Source organism: Monodelphis domestica, chromosome 7 (assembly GCF_027887165.1).
Source record: "Monodelphis domestica isolate mMonDom1 chromosome 7, mMonDom1.pri, whole genome shotgun sequence".
NCBI classification, from domain to species: Eukaryota; Metazoa; Chordata; class Mammalia; order Didelphimorphia; family Didelphidae; genus Monodelphis; species Monodelphis domestica.
In genome coordinates, this window is record NC_077233.1 from 146,907,220 (window position 1) to 146,925,797 (window position 18,578).

The 18,578-nt window shown below is 37.6% G+C and overlaps 1 long non-coding RNA gene across 3 annotated transcripts; it reads left to right on the forward strand.

Moving 5' to 3' along the window:
- Positions 1–108: 108 nt before the first annotated feature.
- LOC103105129 (uncharacterized) lies at positions 109–18,496 on the forward strand. Of its 3 annotated transcripts, none has more exons than XR_001623577.2 (6): positions 109–496; positions 874–950; positions 1,960–2,078; positions 2,761–9,089; positions 15,515–15,567; positions 16,842–18,496. It is a non-coding gene; the product is annotated as an uncharacterized LOC103105129 (long non-coding RNA). The 3 variants fall into 3 exon arrangements; XR_001623578.2 differs by lacking the exon at positions 109–496 and adding an exon at positions 507–601; XR_470300.3 differs by lacking the exon at positions 109–496 and adding an exon at positions 610–719.
- Positions 18,497–18,578: the final 82 nt, after the last annotated feature.

The window sequence follows — 18,578 nt, forward strand, 5'->3', positions numbered from 1 at the left end:
GAATCAGGAAATCTTTAATGAAAAATAAATTCTTAAAAATTAAAAAGTATCAAATTTAATATGATACTAACAACACTGCCCTTCTTGTCTGTGTCCCCTTCTGAATGGCCTTTTGCTTTCTTCTGTGTATTTTTAATGGGTCCTTGATGCTCTTTTGTTTTATTTTTTTTTATCATTATCACTGCCCCCAATAATTAAAGTCTTTGACTAAATCCCTGAACCCTTTGAATTCTTCAGTCTCCCAAATCCTCACCCTTCCCAACTCCCTTGACCTCTGCCTCTAATCTACTTCAAGCATTCACAGGAGTAGTAATAGTAATAGTAGTAATCACCACCTGCCTCCATTTCCTCTATCACCACAGTTCTACTAGGCTGATCAATTGAATTTGGCTTAGATTCTGAAATTGTTCATTATGCATCTGCCCACACTCCTTCATGGTCTCACACCAAAGAAGGTAAATGTGACAGGATCATGAAGTTGGAGCTTCCGTAAATGGTGAGAGTTCTAGAATTACTTTCACTTTACTGTAAAGTCCAGCCTTATTCTCTAATCTTAGTCCTTAAACAAGGAGAGAGAGAGAGATTCTACACTCTACAGAAGGTACTCAGCAAAAGAAGTAATAGGATAAGTTTGTGGAAGCAGAAAGGAAAATAGAAGAGCATAGATTGATCTCAGTGAAAGAAGGGAAAGAATATAGACCCAGCAAAAGCAATTTAAAGTAAAGCCACAGTTGGTTTAATATTGGGTTCTGACAAGGGAATGCAAAGCAGGAGATTAGATGGGGTTGTGGGTTGGGAGGGCAAAAAATCCCCCAAGAGGTCAGTGAGGGGAGGGCAGGCTAGTAGAGAGATTAATTATGTTTTGCCTGACAGGATATTTGCCTACTCAAAAACAAGAGACAAGAAGGGAGAAAATGGAAAAAGAAGGTCTATCTTTTTCAATGAATCTTGTGAGTATTTCTTCTATCTCTGCTCCCCTGATAGCCATCTCTGCTTTGACTTATGTCCTATCCAAGTTCTATGGTCTAATAAGAAGAGAATGGGGAACAGGACTCTTGGGCTCAATTTAGTTAGGATGGTATAGTATAGGGCTTCCCAATCTTTGTGTGAGGTTTCCTTCCCTCTTTTATTTTTGAAGATCTGGAGGTCAGCCGGATTACAGTAAAGACTTTAATGGAATTAGAGAAAGAATAGAGGCTGTATATACCTCCTCTCCTAAGGAATTTTGGCAAAGGAGGTTGTGCCAATAGCATTTGCCTTTGGTCTAGTAATAAACTGAAATTTTCTGTTTGGGACCCCTACTGTGAAAATAACCCTGGTTTGGAATACAGGGGGAAAAAAACATTTTTTTTAACTGTGTAATGAATGTAATTAGGGGGTAGTGAAAATAAAGATATAACTGTTTTCTGAACCCATGTTCCTAGATCTCTCTCAAATCTACCTATAGACTGCAAGTAATGTTGATTCCTGAGGTCTTGGGGATCTTTAGATCCCTGAATTTTTTTTTAACTTTATTTTTATTTATTAGGAAATTGTATTTAATTAGTTAATTAAGAATATTTTTCCATGGTTAAAAGATTCATGTTATTTCCCTCCCTTCCTCCCATCCCATTCCCATACATAGCTCATGCACAATTCCACTGGGTTTTCCATGTGTCATTGATCAAGACCTATTTCCCTATTATTGATATTTACACTAGAGTGATCTTTAGAGTGTAGATCCCCAATCATATCCCTATCACATGGGTTGATGGGGACATGATTGGGGATCTAGACTCTAAACAATCACCCTAGTGCAAATAGGTCCCTAAATTTCTTGCTCCAACATTCTAAGATCCTTATGCTTATCTTGACCCCAGGTCTGTGGGTTACAGATTTTCTCCTCAGAGGAGATATTAGGGAGGAAATGGAGTTTATGCATCTAAGTTCATAGTTTTCCTTCTCCTATCTTTTCTTTAGGAATGTACCAAAGAAAGATTCAACTTTAATATCCAATTAAATGTATGTGGAGTAATCATGAAATTCATAAAAGAAATTATTAAATGTATTAAAGTGCTGCTTTCACTTATTATATGAAGGTGAGGAAAAGGTTGCTATTGACTATGAGTGCCTCCCCTAGTAGTTCTTGGGTGGGTGGGTAGGATTTAAAGGGAGAAATTCTTTTGGGATAGATACCCAGTTGGGATGTTTTTCAGTGAGATTTACCTTTGCTCATTTGGACTTAGAAATACAGATTTAAAACTTGGGCCCTGCTCTGATCTTCTGGTTTGTCACAGGAATCCTTCCTACTTCTACCACACATTGGGCTATCCTAGACCCACTCCCAATCTGGTGCCTCCATTCTTCCTAGTTCAGTGTAATCTGGTGACTCCATCTCCTGATTTTATGCATTTCTGCTCCTGGAATTCTCTCCCTCCTCATTTTGGCTTTCTGCCTTCCCTGGTTTTCTTCAAGTCCCAGCTAAAAACCCTACCCTCTGCAAGAAGCCTAGTAACTTCCTTCTGCTAATTATTTCCAATTTATCCCGTAGTGAATCATTGGTATATAGTTGTTTTTCTGCTGTCTCCCCCATTAGATTGTGACCTTGAGAGTACAAACTATATCCTCTGCCTTTCTTTGTAGCCTCAGGATGCCCCGCACATAGTAGGTGCTTAATAAAAAATTGTTGGCATGTCCCCTACTTCTCCAGTCTTCTCACCTTAATATTCCACAAGACTGACCATTTCTCTTCTAATTGAGCTTTATGTTTTTTTCTTCCAGGAAAAAAAAGACATCCGTTCCACAGCAAAGGCTTTAAGACCTTGGAAAATGTATGGAATATTAGTGGTTTCTCTTCGATGTGGCACTATAAACTAACGCATATATCTAAATTTCACCCTTGAATTCTGTCTCTGTTCATGTGAGCTTTTCCTAACTTTTGTCATTTCAAAGGGATTTCTCCCATTTCTGAACTCCTTTACTAGTCAGACCCTTCAGGACTCATCTGACAGTGCAGATAATCTTTTCAAATGTGCCTCACTAGTTCAGGTCGATTATAAACTCAGAGGATGCCAGTGTCCTGCCTAAACCCCTAGATACTTGTCTGGCCCCGCCCCACTCCACTCCACCCTCGGGGTTTATTGAATCTGAAAGGACTTCTCCGAGCTCTTGGCCAGAATGACCTTCGGCGTGCTTACACTTGAATCCCTGGACAGCCCTGCTATGGGCCTGTATTGGAGGGGGCAGCTAAAAGAGACTTGGAGGGGAGTCCGGACCGTCGGACTCTACGGGAGGCCAAACGAGTGCACAGCCACAGCGCGACCTAAAGGAAGAAGAGGCCCAAATTGGTCCAAACCGAGGACCTTGCCCATGTCCTAGGGCGGACCAGGACCTCGCGCGCCTGCCCAGGGCTCTTTCCCTCCCACGCCTACTCCTTCTCACACCCCTCCCCCTTCGCTAGCGGTTCAACCGCCCGCCGAGCCCCGCCCTCTCCAGGTTGCTTCCACCCTTCCCCCTCCCGCTCTCGTTCCAAGCAGGCGCATTAGAACGCAAGGCTCCGAATCCGGCCAAGAGGGGCTGCGGCTGGAAAGACTGTGGAGCACCAGAGTGCGGGCTTCCGGGGGCGTCTCCCGGTGCTGTGGCTTCCTCAGGTTGGGAAAAGCCCCTCGCTGAAGATGGTTTTTAAACACCAGTTTCCCCAACAAATTTTCTTGAATCTTGCGTTTTTCTTCTTTGATGTTTTTTAATCCTGGATTCACTGAATACAGGACTAAATTCATACTAAGATATGAATGACTAATGGACCCTCTTAGCCTTCCCAGGATAATCTGTATGTTTTTTAAAGGATACAGTAATCTAAATGAATCCCATAATCTCCAAAATTGATGACAATGACATTATTGAGGAATTTTAGGAGTAAAGGAGGTATTTAGGAGCTTGTGAGACCATGCTGGATCCTGCTTGGGAAGCAGGGAAGCCAGTAGACTTGCCTAGGTCTTCTTAGGCTATAAGGAATCAAGAATTTTTCAGAGGAGTCTCGGTTTTTCTGTCCCCATCCAATCTCAGAAAACCCAATTCTCAGTTTTTCTAGCATCCATGTACTCTGCTTCCCTCCAGGTGGATAAAGCTTGTCCATCAGTGATTCTAATTTCAATCTATTAGTTTATCTGCAACTCTGGAGATACAGACAAAAAGAGCTGTTGGGGTCTTTCTGGGACTTAAAGGAGCTTTAAAAAAAAGAATTCAATAAGTCAGTGTTGAAAGGAATAGATTCTTTTATATCATGTCTAAAGGAAGGCCTTGTGACTTAACTGGAGACATCCAAAGTATGGATCACCTAGGGGCTGCAGGGATAACAAAGGAAGATTATAACAGCATCCATTCCCAAAACTGGGCCAGAAGATGACATTTCCAAAATTAGGGCAGTACACTGACCTCTCTCCCTGAATTCCTATAGCCATTCCTGGGGCTCAGACTCACACCTCCATGCAGGAAAGGGGGGTGAGGGATAGGGGCAACTGAGGATGTTCCCGGACAACCTTGGATATGATAATCATCCAGATATAGAAAGAGGTGTGAGTCCTCCATTGTTTTACAAGAGGCAGCTTCCAGCTTTTAAACCATCTTTACACCAAGCTCTTACCAGTTCCATGGGTGGAATTCCTAGATCCATCTTCAATCTGTGCCTCAGTGCATCTCAGTCAAGCTGAACAGGGCCAGGTATTTTTGACAGGGAGGATCCCACTTAGGCAGTCTGATTTGGTTTCCCCCTTCCAGTTAACCAGGAGGTGATAATTGTCTGAGGAGCTGGAAGTTTCCAGTTTATAAAACTTTGGACATGAAAGACTCAAAATACTCAGGAAAGTTTAAGAGGAATTTCCTGGACCAAAAATCAAAGAGACTTTTGGTAGACTAGAATATGGGCACATAAATATGTATCTATTTCCCAGAATTCCCCAGGGTTTTGAAGCTTTTGAGAGAAATTTCTTCCAAGAAGCCACATAACAGATTTAGAAAGAGTAAATAGCAATGTACATGCTTCAATTGAGTCAGCAAAAAGCTGGGGATGGAGCACTGTCCCCTTCAATGAAAAGCAGGAGCTGAGACCTCCTTACTGACCTGGCCCAAGCAGACTGGGGCCAGCCAGACTGGGGAGGAGAACACATTGAACCCAATCTGCAGCCTACAGTTAGAACAGTGAACAAAAGTCCAGTCCACAGATCATCTGTCCTTCTCTCTTCCCTGGAGCTCAATGTGAGAGAAGCTCTCCTCTTTTATTTCCACTGTCCCTTTACTTCCTGTATTTCCCTCAGAAGAGTAGGAAGAAGAACTAAATTCAGGAGGAAAGGAAAAACTGAACTCTAATTGCAAATTATATCAGCCTACTATACTTTGTTATATTGTCTCTCTTTATCTTCTGTTATTTGGTACTGCTAAGAAAGTGCATGGCCATTAACTTTGGTTTGTCTGATCCTGTGAGTCTGGGATTTGAGAATGAGAGTGGGTATCAGCCCATAGGAAAATGAAAAAACTAGGGGCTGAGTCAGAGAGAGGTTTGCATTTAGGAGTAATTTTTTACATATTCCAGAACATATCTGTTAGACTGTCTGAATCTAGAGAGAGCATTCATACTTAGATAAGCTTGTAAATAGTGTAGAGTGATGTGGTTGTTTTTGATTGTTCTTTAAGATATGACCTTTACAGCCCAGAATCAGTAGTTGTAGTCAGAGATCATCCCTGCATTTCACCAGAAAAGGGGCAGGATGACATTTTAGGCAGGAAGAGAAAGATATGTCCAAATCAGACACAACCTTTCACCAAAAAGACTAGTCCCCAAAATAAGAATCTATAATTTTTCTGAACTATAATAAAGGTATAGCATTTGATCTGCAAATGGCATATCACCCCTTCCTCCATTCTTAGTCACTGAAAAAGCTTGAGTTTTCATATCCACTGATTAGATAATAGCAATTCTCTCACTTCCACCCCAAAATAGTGTCAATTCAAACTCAATGCTAGACCTGTAGCCCCCCTCCTTAGAGGTTAGGTGTGGCCATTTTTCTAGGACTGGTCAACAACTATTTTTAAATTTCACTTTAATTTTATTTTAATTTCCAAATTCTGCCCCTGAAAAAGTGCGAAAAACAAAGCCCATTACAAACATGTATAGTCACGCAAAACATTCCTACATTAACTATGTCTAAAAAAGAAAAGAAAGTATGCTTTGAAATATTCTCCGAGTTCATCTCTTCTCTATCAGGAAATGGATAGCATGTTTCCTCAAGAGTCCTTTGTAAATGTAGTTGGTCATTATTCAAAAAGCTACTGTTAAGTACCAACCCATGAGTACTAGGCATTATGTTAAACAATAGAAAGACATGAAGAGCCTCCAACATCAAGGAATTCAGAGTGTAATGAGAGAAACAACATACAAGAACCATGTACAGACAAGATATATGCACAACAAATTGATGATAATCAGGAAGGGAAGGTACTAACATTAAGGTGGAATGGGAAAGTGTTCTTGCAGAAAGCAGGATTTTAGCTGACTTAAAGGAAACCAGAGAATCTGCTAGGTGGAGGTAAGGAGGGAGAGAGTAAAAATATCTGGAGGCAGGAGATGGAGGAATAAAGTAGAAAATAGGAATGACCCAGGTTACAAAGGGCTCTCAATACCAAATAGGGGGGTTTATATTTGATTTTTTTTTTTTTTAGAACAAAAGGGAACCACTGGAGTTTTATTGAACAGGAGAATGACAAGTCAGACCTAGAATTTAGAAAGATCATTTTGATAGCAGAATGGAAGATAGACTAGAGTGAAGAGAGATTTTTAGACCAGGGGCCCACCAGAAGGCTATTTAGACATTCCAGGTGTGAATTGATGGTGACCTGTACCAGGATGAGGGCAGTATCATAGTAGGGAAAGGGGCATAAGGGAGAGATGTTGCAAAGGGAGAATTATTAGGACATATCAACTGATCATAGAACAAAGGATAAAAGAGTAATGAGTAGAGGCTAACAACTAGATTGAGATTCTGGGTAACTGGGAGAATGAAAGTGCCCTGCACAGGAAAAGGGAGGTTAGGAAGAGGGGAGAATTTGAGGCAAAAGGTAATGAGTTTAATTTTAAACAGGCTAAATTTAAGATGTCTTTAAGACATCTAGTTCAAAATGTCCTATAAGCAACTCAAAATATAAAATTTGGGGGGAGGGGCAGCTGGATGGTTCAGTGGATTGAGAACCAGGCCCAGAGACTGGAGGTCCTGGGTTCAAATATTGTCTCAGACACTTCACAGCTGTGTGACCCTGGGAAAATCACTTAACCCCCATTGCCTAGCCCTTACCACTCTTCTGCCTTAGTACCAATACCCAGTATTGATTCTAAGATGGAAGGTAAAGGTTTAATATATATATAAAATTTGGGGTCAGCAGAGGGTTAGGACTGGATAGGTTAATCTAGATTCATTAGCATAGAGATGATAATTAAATCCATGAGAACTAATGAAATAAAAAAGTGAAAAGGTATCAAAGAAGAAAAAGAGCTTAGGACAGAGCCCAGTGAAACTCTCAAGATTAGCAAGGGTGACTTGAATAATATCCATCAAGGGTCAAAAGAGACTGAGAAGGAGCTATTAGACAGGTAATAAAAGCAGTTACTAGAATCTAGAGAGGAAAAAATAAAGAGAAGAGGGTAATAATTGACAGTTGGCTGTGGAAAAGTCAAGAAAGTTGATGATTAAGAAAAAGCCTTTAGTTTTGACAATTCAAAGATCTTGGTAGCTCTAGAGAGAATAGTGTCAAATGAATGATGATCAGGTTAGAGAGACTGTAGAAAGTAAAGAGTGAGAGAAAGGGAAGTAGAGGTATTCTTTGTGGATAGTCTCAAGGAAATTAGCCATTAAAGGGAGAGAAAGGAGATAATAACTAGGAAAAATACTGAGATAAAATGAGGGTTTTTTGACAATAAGGAGACATGGGGCATGTTTATAGGCAGTGGGGAAGTAGCCAATAAATAGGGAAAGATTGAAGTTAAGTGAAAAACTGAGGATGATAGAAGAGGCAATCTACCAGAGAAGAAGGGATTGAACAAAATAATTTGCACATGTAAAGGTGTTTGCCTTGACAAGTAAAAGGACACTTCTTAATGTGAGATGGGTGAAAGATGAAATATTGGGAGAAGGCATCTTCTCTCCATTAGGAAGAGAATAAAAGAAGAGATTCTCAGAAAATGGTAGAAATCTTTAGAAAGATTTGTGCCCATACAAATTATCTAGCATGCTATAAAGCCTGTTTGTTTTTATCCCCAAACCATCAGATATGGTATCCCCATTACCTTCAATTTATAATTTCCTAGATGACTATCAATTCAGGCCCAGATGGCCCTGTAGTACCTGATACTTTACATAAGGTCTTCCACATCCCCCTTGTTGAATAACTGAATCAATCTGAAAATGTTCAATTTCATACTTTTATTCTCCTCAACAAATTACTGAGCTTCAGGGGTTAGGGGCAGCTATGTGGTTTAGTGGATTGAAAGCTAGACCTCAAGACAGGAGGTCTTGGATTCAAATGTGACTTCAGACCCTTCCTAGCTTGCTCTGTTATCCAGGGCAAATAATGTAACCTCCATTGCTCAGCTCTGACTGCTCCTCTGCCTTGGAACTACTAACAATATTGATTCTAAGATGGAAGGTAAGAATTTAAAAAATGTTTGCTGTGCTTGAAGATTCCAAAGTATTGTTCTGGAAGCAAAGGTAACAAATAATATCTTGCCCCTTACAATTACCAAACTGTAACTCTTGAAAAGGAAAGTGAATCTCTAACACATTTTAGAGATAGGACTTTTCCTATACAAAAAAAAGTAGGGTGGTCATCTTCAGAATTGTCATACTATCACATCATTCCTATCTGGATACAGATTTGAAAACTATAAACATCTCATTCCCATCTCCATCTAGTCATTTTTTAAAAATCCTCTTAAAAATTTCTTTGGATATGCTAAGTATTGAGCACAGGTCTCTTTTCCAGTCTTTTAATACAGACACTTGGTTATCACATAATCATTCATTTGGAAAGGCATTCATTGGCCAGCGATAAAAGAACTGAAACAGGTAAGAGAAACTATTCAAGTCTCCTTTCCCATTTTCAAATTCTTCAAACCTGGAGAGTTCTCATTCCAATTGCTAACAGTGAGTGGCCTAGTTTAATAATTAACATGCTAGTTGTTTTCCTAATGTTGAACCAGACTCTATGTCTTGGTATAGATCCAAATTAGTTGTAACAAATACATTTTTAGAGTATATTCCTGTAATCTTTTTGTCAGTATTTTATTTAAAATTTCATGGGTGTTTATTAGTGGTTTGGGTTCATAGTTCACTTTCTCTTATCACAAGTAGGGAAATCAACACCAAACTTATATCATAGAAAGATTTTCCCCCCATATTTTTGAAAATAGTTTTTGTAGCACAGATTACTTGTTCATGAATTATTGAATATAATTTATTTATATTTTAATATGTACCTAGAATTTTTTTCAACGGGAGTTCATTTATAATTTCCTTGGTTTTGTTTTCTGAGATCATGTTTTTTAGCTTAACTATTTCCTATTATGTTTACACTGTTATTATTTTTATTAACATTCATTTCATGGAAATTTTCAGTGTTTTAACAGATAATTCAATATAGTAGCTTTTGTTCTAGTTGTGATTTCATTTGTTGTAAATACTTTTTATTTTTATTCATTTTATTTTTCTCTTTTTATCCAATTTGTTTTGGCTTATCTATTTTGTTAAATTTTTAAAACTTTATTTGTTAACATAATTTTAATTTTTAACTTTCCATCTGGCCTTTAATTTTAAAATTCTCTTTTAGTTTGAGATTTTGGAGAAAATCACATACTCAATCAATTACTCCTATTTTAGTCTTTTTTAAAAAATTTTATTTAATTAGATGATTTAGAATATTTTTCCATGGTTATAAGACTCATGTTCTTTCCCTCCCCTCCTCCCACCCCTCTCCGGTATCTGAGGCAAAATTCCACTGGGTTTAACATGTATCATTGATCAAGACCTATTTCCATATTATGAATATTTCCACTAGGGTGATCTTTTGGAGTCTAATTCACCAGTCATATCCCCATCAACCCATGTGATCAAGCAGTTGTTTTTCTTTTGTGTTTCTACTCCCACAGTTCTTCCTCTGGTGGATAGTGTTCTTTCTCATATGATCCTCCAAATAGTTCTGGATCACATTGCTGCTAGTAGAGAAGTCCACTACATTTTGTTTTACCACAGTGTATCAGTCTCTGTATACATTGTTCTCTTGGTTCTGCTCCTGTCACTCTGCATCAATTCCTGGAGGTTGTTCCAGTTCACATGGAATTCCTCCAGTTTATTATTCCTTTGAGCACAATAGTATTCCATCACCAACATATACCACAATTTGTTCAGCCATTCCCCAATTGAAAGGCATCCCCTCATTTTCTGATTTTTTGCCACCACAAAGAGCACAGCTATGAATATTCTTGTACAGGTCTTTTTCCTTATTATCTCTTTGGGGTATAAGTCCAGCAGTGCTATGGCTGGATCAAAAGTCTTTTAGCGCCCTTTGGGCATAGTTCCAAATTGCCTTCCAGAATGGTTGGATCAATTCATAACTCCATCAGCAGTGCATTAATGTCCCAACTTTGCCACATCCACTCCAATATTCATTACTTTTCTTTGCTGTCATGTTAGCCAATCTGCTAGGTGTGAGGTGATACCTCAGAGTTGTTTTGATTTGCATCTCTCTGATTATAATAGATTTAGAATATTTTTTCATGTGCTTATTAATAGTTTTGATTTCTTTATCTGAAAATTACCTATTCATGTCCCTTGCCCATTTATCAATTGGAGAATGGCTTGATTTTTTGTACAATTTATTTAGCTCCTTATAAATTTGAGTAATCAGACCTTTGTCAGAGGTTTTTGTTATAAAGATTGTTTCCTAATTTGTTGCTTCCCTTTAATTTTGATTGTGTTGGTTTTGTTTGTACAAAAACTTTTTAATTTAATGTAATCAAAATTATTTTACATTTTGTAATTTGTTCTAACTCTTGCTTGTTCTTAAAATTTTTCCTTTCCCAAAGATCTGACAAGTAGGGGGCAGCTGGGTAGCTCAGTGGATGGAGAGCCAGGCCTAGAGACGGGAGGTCCTAGGTTCAAATCTGGCCTCAGACACTTCCCAGCTGTGTGACCCTGGGCAAGTCACCTAACCCCCATTGCCTAGCCCTTACCACTCTTCTGCCTTGGAGCCAATACACCAAGATGGAAGGTGAGGGTTTAAAAAAAAAAAATCTGACAAGTATACTCTTCTGTGTTCACCTAATTTACTTATAATTTCCTTCTTTATGTTCAAGTCATTCACCCATTCTGTGTTTATCTTCGTAGGGTGTAAGATGTTGATCCAAACCTAATCTCTCCCATACTGTCTTCTAATTTTCCCAGCATTTTTTTTTAATCAAATAGTGGATTTTTGTCCCAAAAACTGGGATCTTTGGGTTTATCATAGACTGTCTTGCTGAGGTCACTTACCTCAAGTCTATTCCACTGATCCTCCCTTCTGTCTCTTAGTCAGTTTCATATTGTTTTGATGACCACTGCTTTATAGTACATTTTAAGATCTCATACTGCTAGGCCACCTTCCTTTGCATTTTTTTTCATTATCTACCTTGATATTCTTGATCTTTTGTTTTTCCAAATAGACTTTGCTATTTAATAAAAGACTATTAATCTTTTATGCTACATAATGTCATTATTATTAATATACATTCTGTAGTAATCCTAGGATCTGGTCTTATTTAGGATGTCATTTCTTACTCTCCATTTATATCTTCATCCTTTGTTCATATTTCATTCATTGATTATAATTTTTTTTCCTCTGTTAGGGTCTATAATGAATATGTATAAGATGTTTATTTTCTGCATTTGTTGATGAGACTCTTACATCCTAGTACTTCCATCAGTTTTTGTGTTCGTCCTACAGGAGCTTGAGGAAACATGCATATTCTATAATATTTCCATTCAGAAATTTCCATATGTCTACAAAATTTAATTTTAAAACTTTTTTAGGTGTGTAGTTTCCTTCTTGATCTTTCAGTTAGATTTGCCAAACTCTGATGAAGAAATGTCAGGATTAATGTCTTATTACTGAGGTTTTATCACTTTACCATTCATTACATTTAGTATCAAGATTGTTCTAATGTCAAAGGTGCCTTGTTATATTTTTGTATGCTCAGTTTTTCAAGATAACTAACTTTGGGAGTATAGGCCAATTTCCTTTTTCAAGGTATCATATTCCATCTTCTTTCAATACTTATAGTCACTGAGTTGTATTATATAATCAGAAAGGTTCTTTTTGATATTTTATTTACTTCTTCCTGGTTGTTTATAATATTCTGTCTTTAATACTGAAGCTCTAGAACTTGAAAACTACATTTCTGGGGGAATTAAATTTAATTTTCAACTTTGTTACTACCCTGTGGATTTTTATCAAAAATACTTTCTTTTTCCACTAATTCTTATATAATTTATTAAAATATGTTATTAAATATCTATTCCTATTTTTTAGAACAATAATTCTCAGTTTCCCTTCTGTGGTTTCTGTTTTTAAAGATCTAAATTTTTTCCCCATTTTTGCCTCCCTCCTCTATCAATTGTTCTTTCATTGCTCATTGCTGTGCTTAATTATTCTATCTGAAAATTCAGTGATATTTTCCATTTTTAATTTTCTGTCAATTCTCATATACATCTTTCAAAAGTCTTCCTTTAGTATTATTTCTACCAATCTTATACATGCCAGTTCTTTTTAAAAATCTTATTGTGATTCTCAGTCACTACTGCAGATTCTTGCAATGTGTCCTATTCTTTCTTCTACTGGCGTAATTGTTGTAATCTTGTTCTTTCCTATTTGCAGATTTTCCCTCACTTTCTTTTACTCCATAATCTTTATTCATTGTATTTTTCTGCTTATTCACTTCAGTCTTTCTGTTAGTTTTTCTGTGAGGTTATTCCTACAAGCATTTATTTCTTTTCCCTACCCTTACTTAACATTGCTTTCATTTTTTTTTTGGTAATTTGGTGCATTGATCACCATTTCAAGGTGACATAGGGGAAATGAAATTAGTTTAAGTTATTTATTTCTTACTGAACTTTCTGATCTGTAACTTCTCATTATAAGGCAACCTGCCTTTTACAAGTGGTATTATGAAATGGACTCCATATTCTAGTCTAGCTTTCTTTTTATTCCTTACTCCAATAATCCCACATCTCCTGATTCATGATGGCAGCATTGCTGTGGCTACTGATGGCATTGTTATAGCAACTGCTGCTTGATCTCTGGCTGCTTCCCCTGCTATACTACTGGGAATAAATTTAATATTACTGTTTTGTTAATATACATTTTAATATACATCAAACTCTATTCATATTTTATGATTTAGTTTGTAGTTTTTTGAGATAGTTGTAAACCATTTTAAGGTGAATTCTCAGAACTAAAGCACTATAATGTCAATACTAAACAATACCAATATATTCTTGCATCTATATCTATGTCAAAGAGGCATTTTGCTAAATCCAAAACATGCCAGTTCTAAAAAATAGAGAAAGATATTTGAATACTCTTAAGAATCATAAAGAAGCAAATCACAAATGGATCACAATAAGGAGATTGTCAAAGAACTGGTACAGTTGGAAGGAATAGGGATGATGAAGTATGCATGAGAGATAGAGTTAATTCTTATGGACTAAGCATTTAAAATATCTAACAAGTATTTATTGAATTCTCAATTCACATAAAAATCTATGGTTGAGGGATAGTGAGGGAGATGGAAAAATGACTGTGATGGCTCCTTGGCTTGAAGGAACTCATTCTTTAATAGAAGAGATAGATATGTAGAGAAATAAGTACAATATAAGGCAGACATATAAAGAAATAACTATAATATAAGGCAGATAGGTCCCTGAGAGAGGTAAAATAAAATGCTAGTGGATTTTTCAAAGGAAGGAAAAATCACCTTTACCTTTGTATATCAGGAAGTCTACATGAAAGAGGAATTATTTGCATTTTTTCTTGAAGGATGGATATAATTTCAATAGACTTGGATATGTTGGGAGGGCACTTCAAGAATAGGGTCGAGAAAAAAGAAAGCTTGACTAGAACACAGGATATTTGATAGGAAGAGTGGAGAAAGTTATATTGAGCCTGAAATGTGTGATTCTGAGAACATAGGAGTTTATCCAATAAACAACAGGAAGATCTCTGAAGTTTTCTGAAAATAAGTGACAGAGATCAGAATTATATTTTAGAAAGATTAATGCAGGGTACAGCTGTGTAGGTAGCTCAGTGGATTAAGAGCCAGGCCTAGAGATGGGAGGTCCTAGGTTCAAATCTGACCTCAGACACTTCCTGGGAAAGTCACTTACCCTCCACTGCCTTGTCCTTACCACTCTTCTGTCTTGGAACCAATACATAGTATTGATTCTAAGGTGGAAGGTTAGGGTTTAAAAAAAAAATTCTTTTTTAAAGAAAGATTATTGTGGCCATAATATGCAGGATAGTTTGGAAAGGAAAGACATCAAAGTCAAGAAGGCCAGTAAATAGGCTAGTTTTCCCTTGCCTAACCTTTAAGACCTTCCACAATTGGTCCTCAACCTACCTACCTGGCCTTGTTCCCTACTCCTCAGATACTAACCCTCTTTCTCTATTCTTTGGCCTCTTCAAAATCTTGTGCATTCCTGCTTCATGAAGTTTCACTTAGATGATCTCCTTCAACCTAGAATAACCCTTCTTCTCTCCCCTTATCTAAGCCCTGCCCATCTTTGAAGGCCCTACTTGTTTCACCTCTTCTAAGAACCCTTCTCCAGTTTCTCCAGCCCACCTGGATCTCTCCCTTCTTGGATTTCCAATTGCACTTAAAATCAGGCACACAGAGCTTGTGGGACATAGCTGTTATCCAATATAACTAGTTAGCAGCCACCAAAGTTTTGTTTTGTTTTGTTTTAATTTAAACCCTTACCTTCTGTCCTAGAATTGATACTAAGTATTGGTTTCAAGGCAGAAAAGCAGTAAAAGCTAGGCAGTTGTGCTTAAGCAATTTGCCCAGGGTCACATAGCTAAAAAGTGTCTGAGGTCATATTTGAATCCAGAATCCCCCCCCCCCCCCCTTAGGCATGACTCTATCCACTGAGCTACTTAACTACCCCACCATCAAAGTTTTAATATATGATTATCCTCTAATTATTTTAAATATGGTCCTTTTGTCTCCTTGACTCTTTAAATTTCTTTTTATTTTTTGAAGATTTCATTTAATTAGTCAATTTGGAACATTATTCCTTGGTTTCAAGAATCATGTTCTTTCCCTCACCTCCCCCACCCTTTTCCATAGCCAATGAGCAATTCCACTGGGTTTTACATGTGTCCTTGATCAGAATCTATTTCCATGTTGTTGATGTTTGCACTAGGATGATCATTTGGAAATGACTCTTTACATTTCTTAAAGGCAGGGGAAATAAGAAAACTTTGTTCCTGATCCTCCATGGTACTTTGGACAATGTGAGTAGATGCTCTGTGAGAAAAATATTGATAGAACTATATGGCTTCAAGGGTTGGAGAGGATGAAGGATTTAGGGATTTTAAAAAATGGCCCTAGGACCATTAGTTTGAAGACACTGGGAAGAAACTAATAGTGAATCTAAATTAAGATTAAGATTAATTAAGATAAGCTACTGTCCCCTTAAAGAGTGAAGAGGAAAGCAGCTTTCCTTCTGAACCAGCCTTATACCTCTAGATTATTGATATTTGATAGGTAAATATATATAATTCTGGTTCAATACCTGCCCTGGAAATAGAGAAGAAAAGGAGAAAATACCCAGCCCTAGCCCTTCTGCTCCTTTCAAGGTGGAAATCACAGTTGCCCTTTTGGAGAAGAATGGGCCAGATTCCAAACACGTCCAATTAATCCACCAATTAACTTCTTCTTTATGTTTAAATAATCAGAGTAGACACACCTGGATGTACCCAAGTCACACATACCTTCCATATATACCATGGTATACTTTTCATACTGTGTTACTGACATACATATATAGCACCATTCACATAGCATCATACATTCCATTCATATATTGTCTGACTCACCTTCTATCCTCTCCTTTCATATCCCATGTTTTTCACATATGTACCACAACCTTTTTCATCCTATGTTCAGCTTCTCTATTTTACTTCAAGATTTCTCTGTCTCACTCCTCTTGACTTTATCCTTGGGCAGTATTATATACTCCTCACTTCCTACCCTACTCTACCCATAGATGCCATTTAAAGATATCATGAGAATGTTTCAAGTCCCAATATATTGCATGAAAAGTCTAGTACAGTGGAAAGGACACAAGTTCTGGAGTCAGAGTATCTGAGTTCAAATATTGTTTCTAATACATAGATACTTAAAAAATATCTATTATCTGATTATGTAATATATATCCCTTGTATGAAGGAGAGGAATTCCACTTGCATTAAATGGAAAATGTATAGCTGGAGGAAAATCCCAGTGTGTAATATCAATAAATGAGACTGAGGAATTAAGAATAAGGAGGGGACTCCCAGGTGAGGTATCCCCCAATGTCATACCATATGAGTCTGGAAAAAGGGAGAGTTTGGCTTAGAATGTTCTCCTCATGAGGCTATCAATGCCCAGCATATCATTTGCTTCAAGGACTTATTTTTGTTAGTTCAGTGGTATATAAATTATGATATTTGCCTGTATATGTCCTATATATGGCAAAATTATATTTGCCTAGGGGATATGATTATAATATATCTCTCTTGCACAGGAAATCCATGTGAAGATAATGTCTCCCATCTCTTTAAAGAGATCAAAACTTCTCCCTGAATCTTTCTATGTGGCAGCACAGAGAAGGTGGAAGCCTGTTTTTTGGTTTGGTTTGTTTTTTTTGCATTAATCACACAGGTATGCATACATAGAATTGAAGAGGAGAGGACACAATCAGTACACAAACAATGTGAGTTTTAACAAGCAACACAGAGAGCCTCCTATCTCTTCCCTACTTTTTCTTAGGGTGGAGTATCATTGAATATTTTAAAAATATACTTGCGAATAAATCTAAGAACTAGAAGTAGAAAACAGTTTGATGAAGATCAACAGAAGCAGAAACAGGATTGATTCTGCCATTGGAAGATAGTCTACCTAAACGGAAAGAGGAAATAGATAAGGAATCTGAAAAACAGATCACAAACGTTGCACATAATGATATGTTAGTTCTAGGGGACTTCTGGTATCTGGGTATCTGGTGGAACAGCTCTCTTCCCAAAGCAGAGTAGTGAATTTCTTTTACTTTGATTATTTGATTCTTCAAATGGTGGGAGAATGGATGAGTGGAACTTATATTCTCATCTGACACTAATCAAAAGGAAGAATTGGCTACTGGAGTGGAAATGCTAGGAATATTGGGGAGAAATGACCACTATATCTTGTAGTTTGTGATAGAAGGGAGGAAAACAAGGCATAATCTTATATGCATAAGATCCAAACTAAGATGCTAGCTGAGTAGAAAAAAAAGGGTCAGATACTGAGATAGAAATGATGCGATTTGGTAAGTGATTGGGTATGCAGGAAGAAGGAGAATGAGTTGTCAGAGATAATGCCAAGGTTATGATCGCGGGTCACCTTCATGATATGTATGACTAGGCATTTGAAGGGGTCCTTTATAGAGGTCTCATCTTGGCAACAGTTGGCCATAAACAAGGCATCAACCCATCAATTAGGGCATGAAGTGTTTTGTGATCCATAGAAATGAAGGAAGTTTCAAAATCACAGGCCTTTTGAAGTAGATGTAGACCAGTTAATGCAAAAAAGAGGTACAATTATTCTCCAGCAGAAATTTGTGGGTTATGAGAGATTTGAGAACTGTTTCTGAACACGGTCCTTGCTCCTGGAATGGGCTCTGGGGCACATTGCCCTGGCACCTTGGGCCAGCCTTTGTTTCACAGAGCTTCTCCTCTCTCCTCTCACTCTTGCAGGTTGGGAGGTGGAGAAGGATAAAGGCTGTTTGAGCAGTTTCACTTTTGATACATTTGATGTTGCCCTTATACATTATATAGAACCCTGAGATAAATGCCTAAGGAGAGGTGCTTTTTATAAAGATAAATACAGCAGTCCTCGGTATCTGCGGTCTGAAGAAAGACGTTCAATATTGGGTATTATAGTTTATTTTAGTATTTATTATATATAAGTATTTATTTTACCCCTTAGGAACATGTGATCCAAGCTTTTGCTTTTGAAGTTAATTAAAATGTTGAATGTTGGTGTTTCCATGAATTTCGGATAACTTGATTTAGATGTTTCTTCCTAGTATGTGATTTTTCTTCTAGCTGCATTATACCAGATGAACTCTTTAAATGACATGCCTTTTTAAAACTGCAAAGAAAAAAAAGAGACCGAGCCTGTCTGACACTTAATCTCTACCCTGGGAAGCAAAGAAGAAAAGGTGGGGGAGGGGCGCGGTAGAGGCAGCGGGAGCGGGGGGGGGGAGGGGGGAGAAGGGGGAGGG